The sequence below is a fragment of the Bubalus bubalis genome, chromosome 12 (genome assembly GCF_019923935.1).
Source record: "Bubalus bubalis isolate 160015118507 breed Murrah chromosome 12, NDDB_SH_1, whole genome shotgun sequence".
Taxonomy (NCBI): Eukaryota; Metazoa; Chordata; class Mammalia; order Artiodactyla; family Bovidae; genus Bubalus; species Bubalus bubalis.
The window spans coordinates 103,535,784-103,553,403 of record NC_059168.1 but is presented as its reverse complement, the minus strand read 5'-3'; the positions used below and the strand labels follow the sequence as shown (position 1 = coordinate 103,553,403).

At 58.0% G+C, this 17,620-nt stretch overlaps 2 non-coding genes across 2 annotated transcripts; both read left to right on the top strand.

Moving 5' to 3' along the window:
- Positions 1–13,899: 13,899 nt before the first annotated feature.
- Positions 13,900–14,031, top strand: LOC112578269. The gene has a single exon (XR_003102567.2). It is a non-coding gene; the product is annotated as a small nucleolar RNA SNORA17 (small nucleolar RNA).
- A 1,047-nt stretch (positions 14,032–15,078) lies between these two features.
- Positions 15,079–15,212, top strand: LOC112578267. Its single transcript, XR_003102565.1, has one exon. It is a non-coding gene; the product is annotated as a small nucleolar RNA SNORA43 (small nucleolar RNA).
- The last annotated feature ends 2,408 nt before the right edge of the window (positions 15,213–17,620 follow it).

The window sequence follows — 17,620 nt, the reverse complement described above, 5'->3', positions numbered from 1 at the left end:
GGGAGCCCGTGTGCAGCAATTACGGAAGCCCGCGTGCCTAGAGGCTGGGCTGCACAGCAAGGGAGCCCGTGTGCAGCAATCACGGAAGCCCGCGTGCCTAGAGGCTGCGCTGCACAGCAAGGGAGCCCACGTGCAGCAATTACGGAAGCCCGCGTGCCTCGAGGCTGCGCTGCACAGCAAGGGAGCCCGTGTGCAGCAATTACGGAAGCCCGCGTGCCTAGAGGCTGGGCTGCACAGCAAGGGAGCCCGTGTGCAGCAATCACGGAAGCCCGCGTGCCTCGAGGCTGCGCTGCACAGCAAGGGAGCCCGTGTGCAGCAATTACGGAAGCTCGTGTGCCTAGAGGCTGGGCTGCACAGCAAGGGAGCCCGTGTGCAGCAATCACGGAAGCCCGCGTGCCTCGAGGCTGCGCTGCACAGCAAGGGAGCCCACGTGCAGCAATTACGGAAGCCCGCGTGCCTAGAGCCTGCGCTGCACAGCAAGGGAGCCCGTGTGCAGCAATTACGGAAGCCCGCGTGCCTCGAGGCTGCGCTGCACAGCAAGGGAGCCCGTGTGCAGCAATTACGGAAGCCCGCGTGCCTCGAGGCTGCGCTGCACAGCAAGGGAGCCCGTGTGCAGCAATCATGGAAGCCCGCGTGCCTCGAGGCTGCGCTGCACAGCAAGGGAGCCCGTGTGCAGTAATCATGGAAGCCCGCGTGCCTCGAGGCTGCGCTGCACAGCAAGGGAGCCCGTGTGCAGCAATTACGGAAGCCCGTGTGCCTCGAGGCTGCGCTGCACAGCAAGGGAGCCCGTGTGCAGCAATCACGGAAGCCCGCGTGCCTCGAGGCTGCGCTGCACAGCAAGGGAGCCCGTGTGCAGCAATCACTGAAGCCCGCGTGCCTCGAGGGTGCCTTGCACAGCAAGGGAGCCCGTGTGCAGCAATTACGGAAGCCGGCGTGCCTAGAGGCTGCGCTGCACAGCAAGGGAGCCCGTGTGCAGCAATCATGGAAGCCCGCGTGCCTCGAGGCTGCGCTGCACAGCAAGGGAGCCCGTGTGCAGCAATTACGGAAGCCCGCGTGCCTCGAGGCTGCGCTGCACAGCAAGGGAGCCCGTGTGCAGCAATTACGGAAGCCCGCGTGCCTAGAGGCTGCGCTGCACAGCAAGGGAGCCCGTGTGCAGCAATCATGGAAGCCCGCGTGCCTCGAGGCTGCGCTGCACAGCAAGGGAGCCCGTGTGCAGCAATTACGGAAGCCCGCGTGCCTCGAGGCTGCACAGCAAGGGAGCCCGTGTGCAGCAATCACGGAAGCCCGCGTGCCTCGAGGCTGCGCTGCACAGCAAGGGAGCCCGTGTGCAGCAATCACGGAAGCCCGCGTGCCTCGAGGCTGCGCTGCACAGCAAGGGAGCCCGTGTGCAGCAATCACGGAAGCCCGCGTGCCTCGAGGCTGCACAGCAAGGAGCCACTGCAGGGAGAGGCCCGCACACCACAGCTGGAGGGAAGCCCGCGCAGCAACCAAGGCCAGCACAGCCAAAGATAAACCTCAGATCAACTGTATTTCTATAGAGGAGCACACTCTGACAATGAATATAAGAAAGCAACTTCATTTACAATAACGTTCAAAAGATTAAAATACTCATAAATCAATTTAGTGTCCAAAGTATTAAGACTGGTATAATGAAAGCTACAGCACGTTATTGGAGCTGCTGAAGCCAAAAGAAATAGAAGGACATCCCATATCCATGCGCCGAAAGACTGTATGCTATCAGGACGGCAATACTTCACAAAGGGAGCTACAGGCTCAGTGCGATCCACAGCAAAATCTCAGCTGCCTTCTTTTCTTTTTCTTTTCTTTCTTTTTTTGTTGCAAACATTAACAAGCCAATGCTGAAATCCATTTGGAAATGCAAGGAGCACAGACTAGCCAGAACAGTATTGAAAAAGCAGAGCAAAGATGGAGGAATCGACTTCCCAATTTCAAAACTATTATGAAGACAGTGTGGCCCCGGCATAAAAATAGATACACAGAAATAGAAACATAACAAAATAGACATAACAAAACAGACACGCAGACCCTCGAGACAGAGCTGAGAGTCCGGAAATAAGCCTGCATGTCTGGACTCAGGTTTTGATGAGCGACCAGACAATTAAATGGGGAAAAAATAGTTTATTTGATCAAATGGTATTGGGACAGCCAGGTACATACACACGAAGGCGAAAGAAGAAACTGGACTCTTGCTTACAGCCTCACAGAGATTGACTCAAAACATATGAAACAGTGACACATAAGACAAAACTAGAAAACTCTTAGAGGAAAACATGTGGGGATAAAGCATCTTGACCTGAGTTTGGGAATGGTTTCTTGTATATGACAGTTTTTGCACAAGTATAAAAAATAAATTGAATTTCATTAAAATTTAAAACGTGCATTAAAAGACAACGTCACTAAAATGACCGCCTGCTGAGAGGGACGAAGCCTCCGCTGACCACACACGAGAGACGTGCATGTAGAGTGTACAGTGAACGCTCACAACGTGATAATAAAAAAACTAATAACCCAATTTTTTTTTAAATGGAGAAAGGAGGTGAGTAGACACTTCTCCAAAGAAGATATACACGTGGCCAATAAGCACGTCAAAAATGCTCAACGTCATCGGGAGGGAAAGCAGACCAAAACCACAGTCAACGAGATACCATTCCACATCCACTCAGTCGGCTCTTCAGCCCCAGGGACCGCAGCCCGCCAGTCTCCTCTAAGCATGGGATTCTCCAGGCAAGAACACTGGAGCGGGTTGCCGTTTCCTCTTCCAGGGGATCTTCCCGACCCGGGGATGGAGCCCAGGCCTCCTGCACTGCAGGCGGATTCTTTTCCATGAGCCACCAGGGAAGCCCTCACACCCACCAGGATGGTTTGATTAAAAGGACAGATATGGGAAGGGTTGGCAAGGATGTGTAGAAATTGGAATCCTCACATGTGGCTGGCAGAAATACAAAATAGTGCAGCCGTTTGGAAGACAGCCTGGTGATGCTTCAAAATTTGAAGGGCTTCCATATGATCTAGCATTTCTACTCCTAAGAATACACCCAAGAGAAATAAAAACAGATGAACAGCTCGCATGCAAATGTTCATAGCATGGTTATTCAGAACAGCCAGAGGCAGAAACAGCCCAAACAGTCCATCCTCTGACAAGTGGACAAGCAAAGTATGGTTAACTCTACGCAGTGGAACAGTATTTGGCAAAACAATGAATTATTCGTACATGCCACAAACATAGATGAACCTTTGACGTCGGGCTACATTAAAGGAGCTGTCACACAAAGCCACACGTTGTACTATTCTATGTCTGTGAAAAGTCCAAAATAGAGATAAAAAGTAGGTCAATGGCTGTGTAGGGCTGTGAGGATAAGAGAAATGGGGGTGGCTGCTAACAGGCCCAGGGTCTTCTTTGAGGTGGTGAACACGGCCTGCTGTTATGGTGGCGGGCGCACAGCCCTGGATCGTGCACGTAAAGAGCGTCCAGGTGCGCCAGTGGTAAAGAATAAAGAGATCCCTGGGTCTGCAAGATGCCCTGGAATGGCTACCCACGCCAGGATTCGTGCCTGGGAAATTCCTTGGGCAGAGGAGTCTGGCAGGCTACAGTCCATGGGGTCGCAGAGTCAGACACGACTGAGCACATATATTTTAAGTGGGTGGATCATGTGGCATGTGAGTTATATCTCAGTAAAGCAGGTTTTTTATTTATTTATTTATTTTTAAAGTAATTTTCTTCCCACTCAACTTGGAGATGTGTCATGGTCCCAGAATAAGCAGGGCTGGGCACTTGCTACAGCCTCGAATGCTGGCCTGCCCCAAGAGTATGGGCCACAGCCCCTTAAACCCCACCCGGGGGAAGCAGGGGAAAACACCCTCAGAGGGAGAAGCTGGAGGATGCTCCAGCCAGCAGCTCGGCACGAGCGCATGCCTTGACCCTCCCAGGTTAAAAAAGGTTAAGAGTCTCTTGGCAAGAGGACAGGGCAGAAATTTTATCTCTGTGGTTTTGACGCAGCTAATACACGTGTGAAGTGCATCAAAGGGGAGAGACGTGAGCAAACGTGGTGACGACATGTACCATAGTGTGATCAAGACGCTGAGGCTGGCTTACAAGACTTGTCCAGATCAGGGACGGAGATGGGATTCAACACTAGGACTTGGAATTCATGAGTCTTTCAGAGACTGACTCACCGGTATGAGACTCAGGGGACTACTAAGTGGGTTGAATACAAACCCTCCCAAGAGATGAGTCAGTGTCCAGAGGTCAAAACCAGACTGGTGACGTGGGAGGAGCAGCACGTGGGTGGTGATCGTTTAACGGGACTTTCCGTGACACACGGGTATAAACAACCTTCACTGGACTAACTCACCTTAGACCTGATCCTCTCTGGTTTGGGCATTTACTAGCCTATAACTTTTAAAGAAAAAACCCATTTGTATCACCTGTTTCACGGCTTAAAGAACATTTGGTAACAACATCATCAGCTGTCAGAGCTGCGAGAACCTTTGGAAATCACCTAGCCCCCCGTCCCAACCCATTTTACAGATGAGGACATTGAGGCCCAGGGAAGGTGACTGACCCAAGGATACACTGGGAGTTTCTGTGACATCTGGTCCAGGCCCCCCCCCCTTTTTTTTTACCATGAAGCGATCCTCAAGCAAGATTTGAAAGGTAACAAGTCTTTGTATCACTTTAAGGAAAAGTCCAGGTCTGCATTTTCTCCGAAGAGTAAAATGTGGAATCACTCTCTCCCACACACAGAAACAAAATCGGTAACTGGAGAAGAGGAAACGAGAGCACAATGGCCGTGTTCAGTTCAGCCCCAAACAGATCTGCACAAAATGACTCGAGCGGTGCCTGTGGCCCCTAGAGTCAACCCAAAGGGAACTGCCTCAACTCCTAACAGATGAGGCGTAAAGGAGCCAAGACACGTGTGTCTCCTCAGCCAGGCACATCACCCTGGGCATCCGTGTGCCCCTGCTGCAAGGGCCACGATCCCCAGAAGTGGGCAGGATGGGGGTGGCAGATCCCTGCTCCCTGGGGTACCCTGGCTCAGGGTCCCGGCTCCGTCACTGGGGTGACAGGGGTCTCCAGCTCACCTTCCGGCATGTCCAGCTCATCACCCCTTAGACAAATAAAAGCAGAACTTGACCGCACTGGATCGGGGATGCAGCGCCAAAAGTTTGTGGTCCTCCCAGCCCCCCAATCCGGTCTGGCAGGTGAGGGGCCCCGAGGGAAAAGTCTGAGTCTTTGGTTCAGAGGCCAGTCTCTCCTGGCATCCAATACACTTCTGAAACGGAGGTGGGTCCCCGGTGCTCCAAGATCAGGGGCTTCCGGTTCTCTGCAGACAGGTGTCGCCCCGAGCTCCGTCCTCCAGCCCTTAAGGGCGCTTCAAACGCCGCAGCGGACGCGGGGCTCGCAGGGCAGTGCGGGGTCGGGGGACCCGGCGCACGGGGAGCCGTAGGTGTTGCCCGAGCACGCGCTGTCCGCGGGCCGGGCGCGCGCCTCGCGATGGACGCGACGCCCAGAAGCCCCGCTGCGGGCGCACCCGCGACCCCTCCACCCACCCGGCGGGGAGAGCCCCGTCCGCATCCAAACTGGGCCGAGCAGGTGCGGGTCCACCACCAGCCAAGAGGAACGGCTGGGAAACTGAGGCCAGAGCAGGCAGGGTCTGCCTGGGGCCACGAGGCGCCACCAGGTGGGCAGAGTCCAGAGAAAAAGAGGGGGCTCTCACCTCCCAGGTCTTCTCTAGGATGAGTCCCTCAGGTCCTGCAAGACCCCTGCCCACCCCTCCCAAGTGGGATCCGTTCTTCGCGGCGTCCCTGCAAGGGTGTAGGTGGGCACACGTACACACCAACACACACACTCACTCACTGCCCTGCCAGGGGTCAGAGGGGAGTGCACGCAGAGGAGCTGAGAAGGATGAGATGAAAGAGCTTGGGGGCAGCTCTGCCAGGGGGCAGGGGCATCCTGTATCCTAGCAACATCCTCGGCCCCTAGCATGGGGAGGGGAGATGCCAGGCTGCTGGTAGGTGGTCCCCACGCTTCTTAAGAAGCTCCCTCAGCCGGCCGTCCACAGGGCTCCTCTAGAGGACGGGGGTCTGTGATCTTGTGTCCATCGCTCCGAGCATATAAATGAGTATGAACCCCCTAGAATGTTGGGGGGAGCAGAGAAGACCCCATTCCTTCTCTGAAATTGGGGTTCTTGACAAGGTGATGCCAAGGCTGGCACAGCTGGAGAAGTATCACTTGGTTTTCCGTTGATGATCACCTGTACTTTGGGGGTCGTTCGGGTCGTCCGTGGAGCCTGCAGGTCCTGTCTCTTTGGCCCCTGGGGCCCAGGAGAGCTGGCGTTGCTTCACTGTGTGGATCAGCTGAGCCTCTCTGGGCGGGGGCGCCTGCCTTCCCATCCTCTCCCCCGCCAACTGCCCAGTGTGAAACGAGGACTCAGTGCCAAGCCACAGACAGCGGTCTGTGGGCGGGGCAACGACCCTCATGTTAATAAATTTAGTCCTCAGTGTTGTGGTTGCTTAGGTGGGGAAAGAATTGCCAGACAAGAGACAGGGTGAGACAGAATAGAGCTGATGAGAGCGAGAGTTGCGTTAGGACGGCGGGCCTCCTGACAGAGCCAGCGACTGTCAAAGATCATCTGCCTGTTTGTTTGTCTTAAATTCTATTTTTAAAATCAGAGGATAATTGCAACATTGTGATGGCTTCTGCCGTACATCAACATGAACTGGCCGTGGGTTTGCACATGTCCCCTCCTTCCTGAACCCCCTCCCACCTCCCTCCCCACCCCACCCTTCTAGGCAGTCACGAGGCGCTGGCTTTGGGGTCCCTGCGTCATGCAGCCACCTCCCACTGGCTGGCTGCTTTACGTGTGGGAATCTATATGTTTCAATGCCCTTCTCTCAGATCATCCCGCCCTCTCCTTCCCCTACTGTGTCCAGGCAGGGAACAAAGGAACGGGGCAGGAATCTTGCAAGTCATTTGCTAATTGGGTGAGGTACGTATAGTTTCCTTATACGGGGAAGGAGGAGAACAGGACGGCCTTACACGAGACAAAAATGGACAAGCCATACTGTCCAGGAGGGCTCAAAACTCCTCAGCAGTTGCAACGTGGTGGAAAGGGCGATGGGCGTCTGGCGCTTTCTGTTCTGCGCGAGCTCAGTGAAGCTGAGGAGCAGTGATTCTGACCGCCCGGAGCACCGCCAGCCTTGGTCACTGGGAGCTGAGCGAGCTTGACTTGGGACCACTGCTCATCTATAAAGTGTGTGAAATCACGGAGTTCCCAGAGGGCCCCTGATGACAGTAAGTGCCTCAATACACCCTCATCTGGGTGGTGGGCTTCCTCCGGCCCCCACCTACACCAGCCTGGGCTGCACACAACTTCTGCCTGGGGTCCTGTGAGAGACGAATGTGGGGGTGGCGGGGAAGGGTGGAGAAAGAGGAGGAGGGGCCCCAGACCTTCTCCCTGCCCCGCCCGGGTGTCTATTGCCCCCTGCGGGTCCCCCTGACCCAGCCATGCCCTGAGCTGGACCCTGGGATGGAGTCTGGTGACCAGCAGAGCTGGAAGGGGTAGAATCAGTAACCCTCGGGCCCCCAGATGTCCAACCCAGCCAGCCCAGCGTGCTGCAGCCCACCCATCCGGGAGGGTGGGCTCAGGGCCCAGGGAACTTGGGCTGGGGGTGAGGGTGGTGGGGCGGTGATCACAGAGCGGTTAGCAAGCGTCAGGACACAGGACCAGAGGCGCATGCGCGCTGTGGGCGGGGTCACGTGCCCGCACCCTCCGGGGTCTCTCGCGCGCTCTTGGCCGTGATCGTGAGGCCCGGCCGACAAGCGGGAGGGAGGCCAGTACGACCCCGAGCGGGTGCCCACCACACCCGTCCAGAGGAGAGAGCCTGGGTGCGTCCTCGCGGAGCTGGGCTGAGCAGGTCCCCGTCCAACCTGCCATGAGGCCCCGGCCCGGGAGGTGGGCAGAGTCTAGAAGGACAGGATTGGTTCCCACTTCCCCAGCCGGCCTCACCCCTCCTCGGGGGTTTCCTCTGGGATGAGAGCTCCTCAGGTCCTGGAGGACCCCTGCCACCCCTCCCACGGGGGCCAATTCCTCTGGGCGTCCCCACGAGGGCGCAGGTACACGCGTGCACACACATGCTCACACTCACTGAGTGTCCTGCTGGGAGTGAGAGGGGTGTGCACGGGGGGAGGGGACAGGGGTGAGGAGGAGGAGGCTGGGGACAGAGACAATGACCCCCCAGCAACATGCCCGGCCCATAGCATGGGAAGGGGGTTGCCAGGGTGCCCACTGGGCCATCCCTAGAGAGGCCTGGGGAAGACAGGTTCTGGGGTCCTGTGTCCACCACTCTGGGCACCGGGAGCTAGGATGAGGCTCCTGCCCAGTGTGGAGGGGCTACAGGAGAGGAGGCCTCAGCTTACTCCCCCGTAGAGGGGGTGCTTAGACAGGGTGGTCCTGGAGGCCCCATAAGATTGCAGGAGAGTCTGTTGGCCTTGCTCCCCCATCCATGACCCACTGTGCTCCGAGTCCTTGGAAAAAGCTTTCTGCTCCCTGAGGTCCTTCTGAGCAGGGGGCAGCCTGGGGACGTGGGGGACTGGGGACCCGGGGGTGCAGAAGGGGGCAGGGACTGGACCACCCACTGGGAACCAGGGACAAGACCCTCCTTGTTGGCCCCTAGGGGTCCTCATTTGGACCCCTGGATGGGGTGAGGAGGCCTCCGGAGTGACCTGAGCACGGGGACATGGGGGGGGAGGCGGCAAGGGAGGCGCTGGGGTCTCTCTCGCCCAGGAGCGGGCAGGCTCTGCTCCTTCGGGGGTGGGCCCTGGTGGAACCACTGCCTTGCTGAGTTTCTGTCATGCCCCGCCAGGCTCCTCTGTCCATGGGGTTTTTCGGGTAAGAGTATTGAGGGGGCTGCCTTTTCCCTTCTCCAGGGGATCTTCCCAGTGTGTGTCCTGCATCGCAAGCGGATTCTTTACCCGCTGAGTGGTCGGGGAACCTGGACCCCAAACAAGGGGTTTGGTCTCTGCTTTTCCTGCCTGGGCTGCAGTGCTGGAGATGACCACGAGGGGGCGGGCAGTGCCCACTCTGCTCTGTGGAGGCCAGGGTCATTCTGGGCGTCCCCCTGCCTCTGACTCAACAGGCACCTTTTATTGTTAGTCTCCGGGCCCACAGTGTCAGCTGCTCAGAGGCGGGAGGGGGCTCTGAGACCCTCTGTTGATGGTTCAGCTACTGCCTGGGGGTGGTGCTGACACCACAGACGGTTCCTGCCCGCAGGAGCTCACGGCCTGGAGGGGCAGGTGGACGAGAGCAGGAGGCCAAGTCCATGTGAGAGAGGAGCACGTGCTCCAGGGAACTGAGTCAGGGTCCTGGGGGAGGGCCGGGAGCCCTGGGGGTCTACAAGGCTCCACGGGACACCGATGCCATGACCAGAAAGACAGGGGTGGTCAGCCCTGCACGTTCGGAGCAGTGAGCTGGGGGTGGCGGTGGAGGGGGGGTTAGTCAGAGACTCGGAGGGAGAAAGAGATTTTGGCCAGAGGGCAGGTGAGGTGGGAGCTGGGGTGGCCGGAGATGGAGGGGGAGGGGAGGAGGGGGAGGGCAGACCTGGGCCTGGACAGATGTCCTGGGGTCTGTGCCCTGTGATGGCATTCCCCTCACTTCCAAGAGCAAGGGGCTTCCCCCGTGGCTCAGCGGTAAGGAATCCTCCTGCAATGCAGGAGCCACAGGAGACAGGAGTTTGATCCCTGGGTCAGGAAGATCCCCTGGAGGAGGGCATGGCAACCCACTCCAGTATTCTTGCCTGGAGAACCCCATGGACAGAGGAGCCTGGTGGGCTACAGTCCGCGGGTCACAAAGAGTCAGAGATGACTGAAGCGACTGAGCACGCACACCCACGAAGGCAATCCCTGACCCTCACACAGCGTCTGTGACCAGGATGCAGGCTCGGCTCAGATGGGGACCTCTGCCCCGAGGCTGCCCAGGAGGCTAGGCTGTGGTCCCAGCTGAGGCTCCATCAGGGCGGGTCTGTCTCTGAGGTCATTGGTGGATTCCGTATGGATGGGGGTTCAAGTCTTTCCTGTCTGTGGGCCAGGACCCAATGTCAGTTCTTTGTACTGGAGCCTCAGGGCACCTCATAACCTCTGACCCTGCCTCTCTAGAACACTGTATCCGAGACAGGGAGACAGAGACAGGAGAGAGGAACCCAGGAGGAGTGACCAGGCGGAGTCCCAGACTTTGCATTAGTGAGTCTTGGAAATGACAGCCCATTACTTTTGCCCGATTCTGTTCATTTGAACCCAGTCCCAAAGCCCCTCCACCCTCAGGGAGGAATCACACAGGATGTGGGCCTGGAGGTGGGGATGCGGGGCACTGTCATGGGGCTCACCATCCACAGGTAGAGGGGGGACAGGAGGACCTTCCCCACTTGTCACTCATCTGTGGGGTAAAGACTGAAGCTAACAGAGAAGCAGGGGGCAGAGGATGAGATGTTACCTAGCATCACGGACGCAATGGACACGAACTCTGGAAGACAGTAGAGGGCAGAGGAGCCTGGCGTGCTGCAGTCCATGGGGTTGAAAAGGTCAGACGCAACTTCGTGACTGAACAACTACTGCAAGGAGAGTAAGTGTAAGAGAGTGAACTCAAAGGAATTAAGAATTAAAGAAGAAAGCCTTCCCACCCCAGCAGGCAGTGCCCCATTCCCACCCCACCCACCCCTCGTGTGCCCTGAGCCATGGTGGGGGAGGAAGATTCCAGGGTGTGTGCTTTTCCGGAACCCGGTTTCCCCTGGTGGACATCGGCCAGTCCATCCTCTTCCTCTTCTGAATTTTCCGGGGCCCCCGAATCGTGTAAATATTGAGTCCCTTTCTGATTCTTCTCTCCCATCGCTGTGGTGAAGGGAACAGGTGAGTCCATAAATCTTTGTTTAGCTCAAACCCCTAGAAGAGAGATTCTTGGTCTAATGCAAACATGATTTTAACAGTGGTCACAGTTTCCAAACTCTGAGGTCTTCTTGGCCACTCTGAGCCTTGTTTGGGAAAGCAGGAGTCCACATGCTGGGGCTGAAGACCCGAGGAGGGCAGCCGACAGGCCCGGCCCGCAGTGAAGGCCACCGAAGGCCAGAGACCACTGCTGCCGCTGCCCGCCCCAGGGCTTGGCCTTCTGCTGCTGGTGGCCGACATGCAGCTCAGAGGCAGAGCCTGAGGGTGAGAGGGCAGGGTCAGGGGGCGGAGAGGGGGCAGGGGTGGGGACGCAGGGAGCAGCCCCCAGAGGCTGATGCTGGGCCTGGAGCAAGCATGGGGCCCCACCCCACCCCGGGCCCCAGTTTCCAGAGCTCCAGCTCAGACTAGTAACCCCGCCTAGGCCTGGGGGGGGACCTGGGGTACTGAGCTGGGGTGTGGCAGAGCTGGGTGACCCTCCCACTGTCCCCCCCCAGGAGCTGTTCAAGAAGGTGGTCCCCTCCCACTGCCTGGGCTCCAGGAGGGCAAGGAGCACCTGGCCCCCACCGTCTGCGCCACCGCCACCCAGTTCAGAACGTGGCCCACCGTGTCATCACCTCCTGCCTCGGGGACCGAAGGGTGTAGGCCCGCCACAGGGCCAGGGTGGTAGAGCACTGGATCCCAGGGGCCAGGGCATCCCGTGAGAGGGCCCAGGAACCCCTCTCCAGTTCTGGAAGCTTCCTGTCCTTGGCGAATTGGGTCTGCAGCTTGCCAGCTGGTCACTGTGGCTGCTGGGTGGGTAGGAGGGGAGGGGTCCTTCCGTCCCAAAACCAGCTCAGCCTGCCCCCACAAAACCAGGCCCCACCGCTCACTGCGTGTGCACCGTGCTTCAAGAGGAGGGCACCCCATCCGCCCAGGAACGCGGTGCCGCTGGAATGCTCTCGGTTAAGTGGCCCAAGGGCCTGCCCTGGGAGGCAGGTCTGGGACTCCCCACTCTGGCCCCAATCACAGAGAATCCTGTTAGCAACACTTTTCACAGCCGTGTGGCCCAAACTGGCCATAACCTGTGAGCTTGTGAGAGTCTCAGGAAGATGAATCTATGGTGGGTCCTCCTTGACCCCACCTCAAGGCTTCCCCAGCGCCCCCGGGTAGCCCCCATCCCAAGTCAGAGCCGACACCGAGGTGACCCCTCCTGAGCTGGGCTTGACGGAGGTCTCTACACTGTAGGAGAGGTGAAGAAGGCTTTCGCAGGACCTCAGACCCACCCTGGGGGCAGGGGTTCCAGAGGGCTGTGGCAGAGGAGCAGCACAGCCAAGCCTCCCAGAAAGCAGAGGCCCTTCTGCAGGGAACAAAGAGCTGGCCCCAGGTTAGGGACATGCGTGGGTTGGGGCAGTCCCTACGGCAGGCATTAGTTATCAAGTGCCTCTGGGCTTCGAGCTTCCCTACTGGCTCAGATGGTAAAGAGTCTGCCCGCAAGGCAGAAGACCGGGTTCGATCCCTGGGTCAGGAAGATCCCCGGAGGACACGCACACTGGTGCTTTTGCTGTTGCTCAGCCATGTCCGACTCTTTTCGACCCCGTGGACTGCAGCACGCCAGGCCTCCCTGTCCATCACCATCTCCTGGAGTTTGCTCAGACTCATGTCCATCGAGTTGGTGATGCCATCCAACCATCTCATCCTGTCATCCCCTTCTCCTCCTGCCCTCAATCTTTCCAGCATCAGGGTCTTTTCCAATGAGTCAGCTCTTTGCATCAGGTGGCCAAAGTGTTGGAGTTTCAGCTTCAACATCAGACCTTCCAATGAATATTCAAGGTTGATTTCCTTTAGGATGGACTGGTTGGATCTCCTTGCTGTCCAAGGGGCTCTCAAGAGCCTTCTCCAACACCACAGTTCAAAAGCATTAATTCTTCGGCGCTCAGTTTTCTTTATGGTCCAACTCTCACATCCATACATAACTACTGGAAAAACCATAGCCTTGAAGAGACGAACCTTTGTCTCTGCTTTTTAATACACTGTTTAGGCCAGTCATAGCTTTTCTTCCAAGGAGCAAGCGTCCAAGTGTTTTGCAGAAGCTAGCTCGTGCTGTCCCGCCGCCCACGGAAGGCAGGTCCCACCCTACCGTCGGAGGCGCGGGGGCCGCGCGAGGATGGCCCCCACCCCGGCGCTGCTGGCCAGAGGACGCGACAGGGGAGCTCAGCCAGGGCCGCGGTCGCCACGCAGGCCGTGCGGCCGGGAGGGTCCGCTAGATGGCGCTGCGGCGCCGGCGAAGTCGGCGAGGGCGCGGGCTGAGCCTCGCGGGCCGCCGTCCGAGCTATAAAAGGCGCGGCGCGCGTTCGTGCGGCCTTTCCGGGCGGCGGGGATGGAGAGGTCGGGGGCATCTCATTACGGCCTCTGGGCGGGAGGCCGAGCTCCCGCCCACGGCCGAGCCCCGCGCCCGGCGTCTCCGCCCAGGGTGCTCTTCGCAGTTTCCTGGCTTGGAAGCCTCGGGAACATGGCGAGGCAGCGGTGGTTTAACTGGTGAGCTGGGACATCAGGGGAACGTGCCGTGTCTGGTTTTGTCTTTAACGTATTTGTCTTTAAACGTATTGATCGCCTCTACTGGGCCCTGTCTCAAAGCTAGGCGGTCTACGGGTTATTCGTGGGTGTAGCGTAGCGGGTGTGGGAGCGGGGCCCCCTTCCCGCAACAGTGGGGAGGGGGCGGCGGCATGCCTAGCGCGGCCCTTCTGTCCCTTGGGGTCTGCACGCTGTATCCTAACCTCCGTCTTCCACACAGCCCGAAATGAAGCAGGGGTCAAACGGAAGGTACCTGGTTTGGCGTGCAGACAGGGTATGCCTGGAGGTCGAATGCAGCAAAGCCAAGCCTGGGTGGAGGGCCCCGTTGCGCGCTTCGCAAGCGCATAGGCAGTCTCGGGACCCGGACCCACGGGTGTCGTGATCTTCCCCGCACTGCCCCTAGAGGCGCTGCAGGCGTGGCTGCCGTGTCACGTCTGCGTCATGAGGTGGCAGAGAGGAAAGAGGCTCGGTCTACGCCCAGTGTTCTGGCCGGTGGACATCTGGATGATTGATAGTCTGACACTTGACAAAGTGCCCACCGAGGGTGGGTGAGTGTTGCCTGAAGCCTGTCCTGTAAGAACGCCTTAATTCTCTCCTAGCGCTTGGCTGGGCCCCAGGACACGCCGAGGTTGCGTGTGAGGAGCGGCAGCAGGTGGGTGTTTGCCCTCTGGCTGAGCGACCAGGGGGAAAGATGGGTAGGTTTCCGTAAGGCCGACCTACTTGCATTACAGAATGGTAGCACTAAAATTTCCCTTTCAGAGGTGAGCTCAGTGCCGCCTAGCAGGGGACATCATTGAACGTGTTCTAGGTGGATTAAAATGTTACAAGATACTCACACGTTTTTCTGCCTCTTAAAAGAAATCTTAAGATAGATTGTACAGCCAAAAACTCTTTAAAAGAAGTTGCCAGATAGAAAGACAGTTCGAAGACCAGCTGCAGTAGCCTACGGTGAGGCCTGTTTAAATTCCAGAGCTTTTTTTCCTGTCGCCTTGTTAATGGTACTTTTCTGACCCATTGTTCTGTCCAGTGTCTCACTGGTAGCTCCCTGGGAGAGAAGGTGCAGAGATTTCGGGGGGTGGGGGGCGGGGGTCCTCCTGGATGGGCTTCCTAGGTGACTCGGTGGTAAAGAATCCGCCTGCCAGTGCAGGAGACCCAGGAAACTTGGGTTCAGTGCCTTGGCCAGAAAGATTCCCCGGAGAAGGGAATGGTAAGCCACTGCGGTATTCTTTGCTGGGAAATCCCACGGGCAGAGGAGCCTGTCTGCGCTGTGGCCCCCGGGTTCATCAGACACCAGCCTACTGCGGCTGTTGGCACAGGCAGACCGTGTCAACCTCAGAGCTGACTGCTGGGGGTTCCGTGCCAGCAGCCCCGTTTGTTAGTTTTAAATGCTCAGTAGTAGCTTCTCTTCGCTGATTCTGGACCAACCATTCTTGTTATTTGATACAGGAAGGACGGCAACTGTTAGCCTGTGAACGAGAGTGAGTGAGCCGCCTCACGCTCCTGACCAAGGTAAGTGGCCGTGCTCTTCTGAGCTGTTCGGGGGGGCCTCGGGGGGCGGGCACTGCCCTGCAGATGCCGGACTTGCCGGCACCACGGGTGCGGCCGCCCTGCTGTGCCTGTGCCGTTGGGGCAGAGAGGAAGCGGCTATTTCTACGCTCAGTGCTCAGAACTGTGGGCACTAAGAATGGTTTGTAGCCGGACATCAGTGGGCACCGCTCGAGGGAGCCCCTTGTTCCCACGTGCACAGAAGAGAAGGCCGGGGAGGACGGAGGGAGCGGACAGGCACACGGCAAGCTTGGGTCCAGTGGGATTGACCAGGAGAGGGTCTGCTGGAAACAATGGTTCTGTGTGGGAGGCCTTTCTAGGCGTCCTTGAGCACCTGTGATGCCCCTCCCTGGCTGGGGGCTGCTGAGCTGGCGTCCTGCGCCACCCGGCCTACGAGCGCCTGACGTAAGGAGTCCCTCGAGGGAAGGCCAGAGGGTCCGGTTGACAGCGCTGTGCCAGGAAAACAGGGTTTGGGAGGATTCGCTGATTAGATTCCACCTCACAGATCCCTAGGTGCGGCTGGTCCATGGGGGAGACAGCTGCAGGTGGGACTCTTCAGGACACGTGTCAGGGCAGGTACGTTGGGCAGGGGGCTGGCGGGGGGTCTGACACCTGGACCCTCACAGTAGACAGTGGTTTGCCAGAATCTGGGTGTGGGCAGTGTATGAAATCCTGGAGGGGAGTCAGGTCATTAGCTGATGGAGCACCTGGGTGGCAAGTTAGGGGTGTGTCGGGGGGAGTGTATGCAGCCTGCTGGAATCAGTTGTGGGGGTGCTTTTGGGGGTGTTCGAGGACCCGACAATGAAAGCCACCCTGGACAGAACGGGAGGCAGGATGCACCCTGCTGGCAGGGTGGCTCTCCTGAGCTCTGGTGACCCAGCCCTCTCGCTCTATGGTCCCTCCCACAGGGCAGGCGAGGGCTGTCTGCACAGTGTGTATCTGGTTGGTTTTTAAATCCCAGTTGGGTGTGTTGTTTTGTTTTTTAAGAATGATCTTGAACTTGTGGCTGCTACTAGATTTTTTGCCCACATCTCCTCGTATTCCGCGGCTTCTCCACTGGAGTGGGGCCAGGGTGACGGTGGACTTGCCGGAAGTCAGACGGCTGCAGGTTGAAGCAGGTCCAGTCTGTCCACCTTTGAGCCTGGCGGCGGCATGTCCTTCCCCACCCTGCTTGATGACCCCCGCTGGCTGAACCCCCTAGAAAATGCGTGGAATGTTCGGGGGATGAGGCTGAGGAGGCCTGTCTTTGCCTTCCGGAACCCCGCTCCTGTCCTGAGGTCTCCACCCAAGGTAAGGAGGCTTGACCAGGGGAGGGGCCTCGGTCCGGGCGCTCCAGCACCGGGAGGCACGCCTAGTGGGTCCCCTCGGTTTCCTGTCTGCAGGTGGGAACCCCGGAGAGCAGCCTAGCAGCCATGCGCCGCCGGACTCAAGGGCAGTACAGAGCCTGGGAAAGGCACGGCCTTGGAAGTTTCTCTGAAGAAGAACGTGCAGGCTTGTCGCGTCGTGTGTTGAAAAGCAGCAGTGGCGTGTGCTTCTTCCCCTCGGTGTAGAGCAGCAGGGTTGAGGCAGCGGCTGTGCGCATTACAGAGACGTGAACAGAGGCTGCGTGGAGCTCAGGGAGCCAGAGATGACAGTCCGGCAACGGGTGGGGCAGGGGGGCAGGAAGGCGCCCGAAGGCAGCGGTGTCCGCCTGCAGTGGAGCAGCCCTGCAGGCACCCCAGGGCATGGTGGCATGGGCCTGAAGTCTTCCAGCCGGGAGGTGCGGGATCTTGTGTGCAGGCCCACCCCACAGGCCTGAGCTGTCTCTGGATTATCCCCCAACCCAAGGAGAGAATGTCGATGAGGTTTACAAATTAGTCCTGAGAACGAGTGTCTCACAGCTGAAACCTTTGGACCCGTGTTTTCAGCACAGGTTGCGACAGTGAGTGGAAAGATCTCCTGTCTTGGTGAAGGAGCATGTCCCCATGTTGGCAAAACTATAAAGAATAAATGCATCTTGAATAAACTACCTTGACTTGCCTTTCTCTGTCTGATCAGCCAGGGCCCCAACAGGAGCTGAGGGTGTGAGGGGTCAGGGTCCTGGGCTCTTTTCCTGGACAATGGTAGCTTTTTGAAGTCAATGAAACCTGAAGTTCTCCCGTAATTGCGTGCGCCCCTGCTTACGTCCCCGTCCACATGTGGCCCAGGTCAGGGCTGGTCACCCTTGCCCTTGGCCCCAGTCAACCCCAAACAGCCAGCTGCCAGGATGTGGGTCCAGGGGTGGCATGGGCCCCTGTGGCTGCCCCCTCCCCTTCCCCGTTCCCTGCAGTAGACTCCAGGCTGAGTGGGGTGGGGGTACTCTGGAAAAGCTGGCTTGACAGAACTAAGATGATCGCATCCTGTCCCAGCACTTCATGGCAAATAGGGAAACAATGACATGATTTTCTTGGGCTCCAAAATCGCTGGGGACAGGGATGGTAGCCATGAAATTAAAGACGCTCCTTGGAAGAAAAGCCGTGACAAACTCAGTGTATTAAAAAGCAAAGACATCACTTTGCTGACAAAGGTCCATATAATGAAAGCTATGGT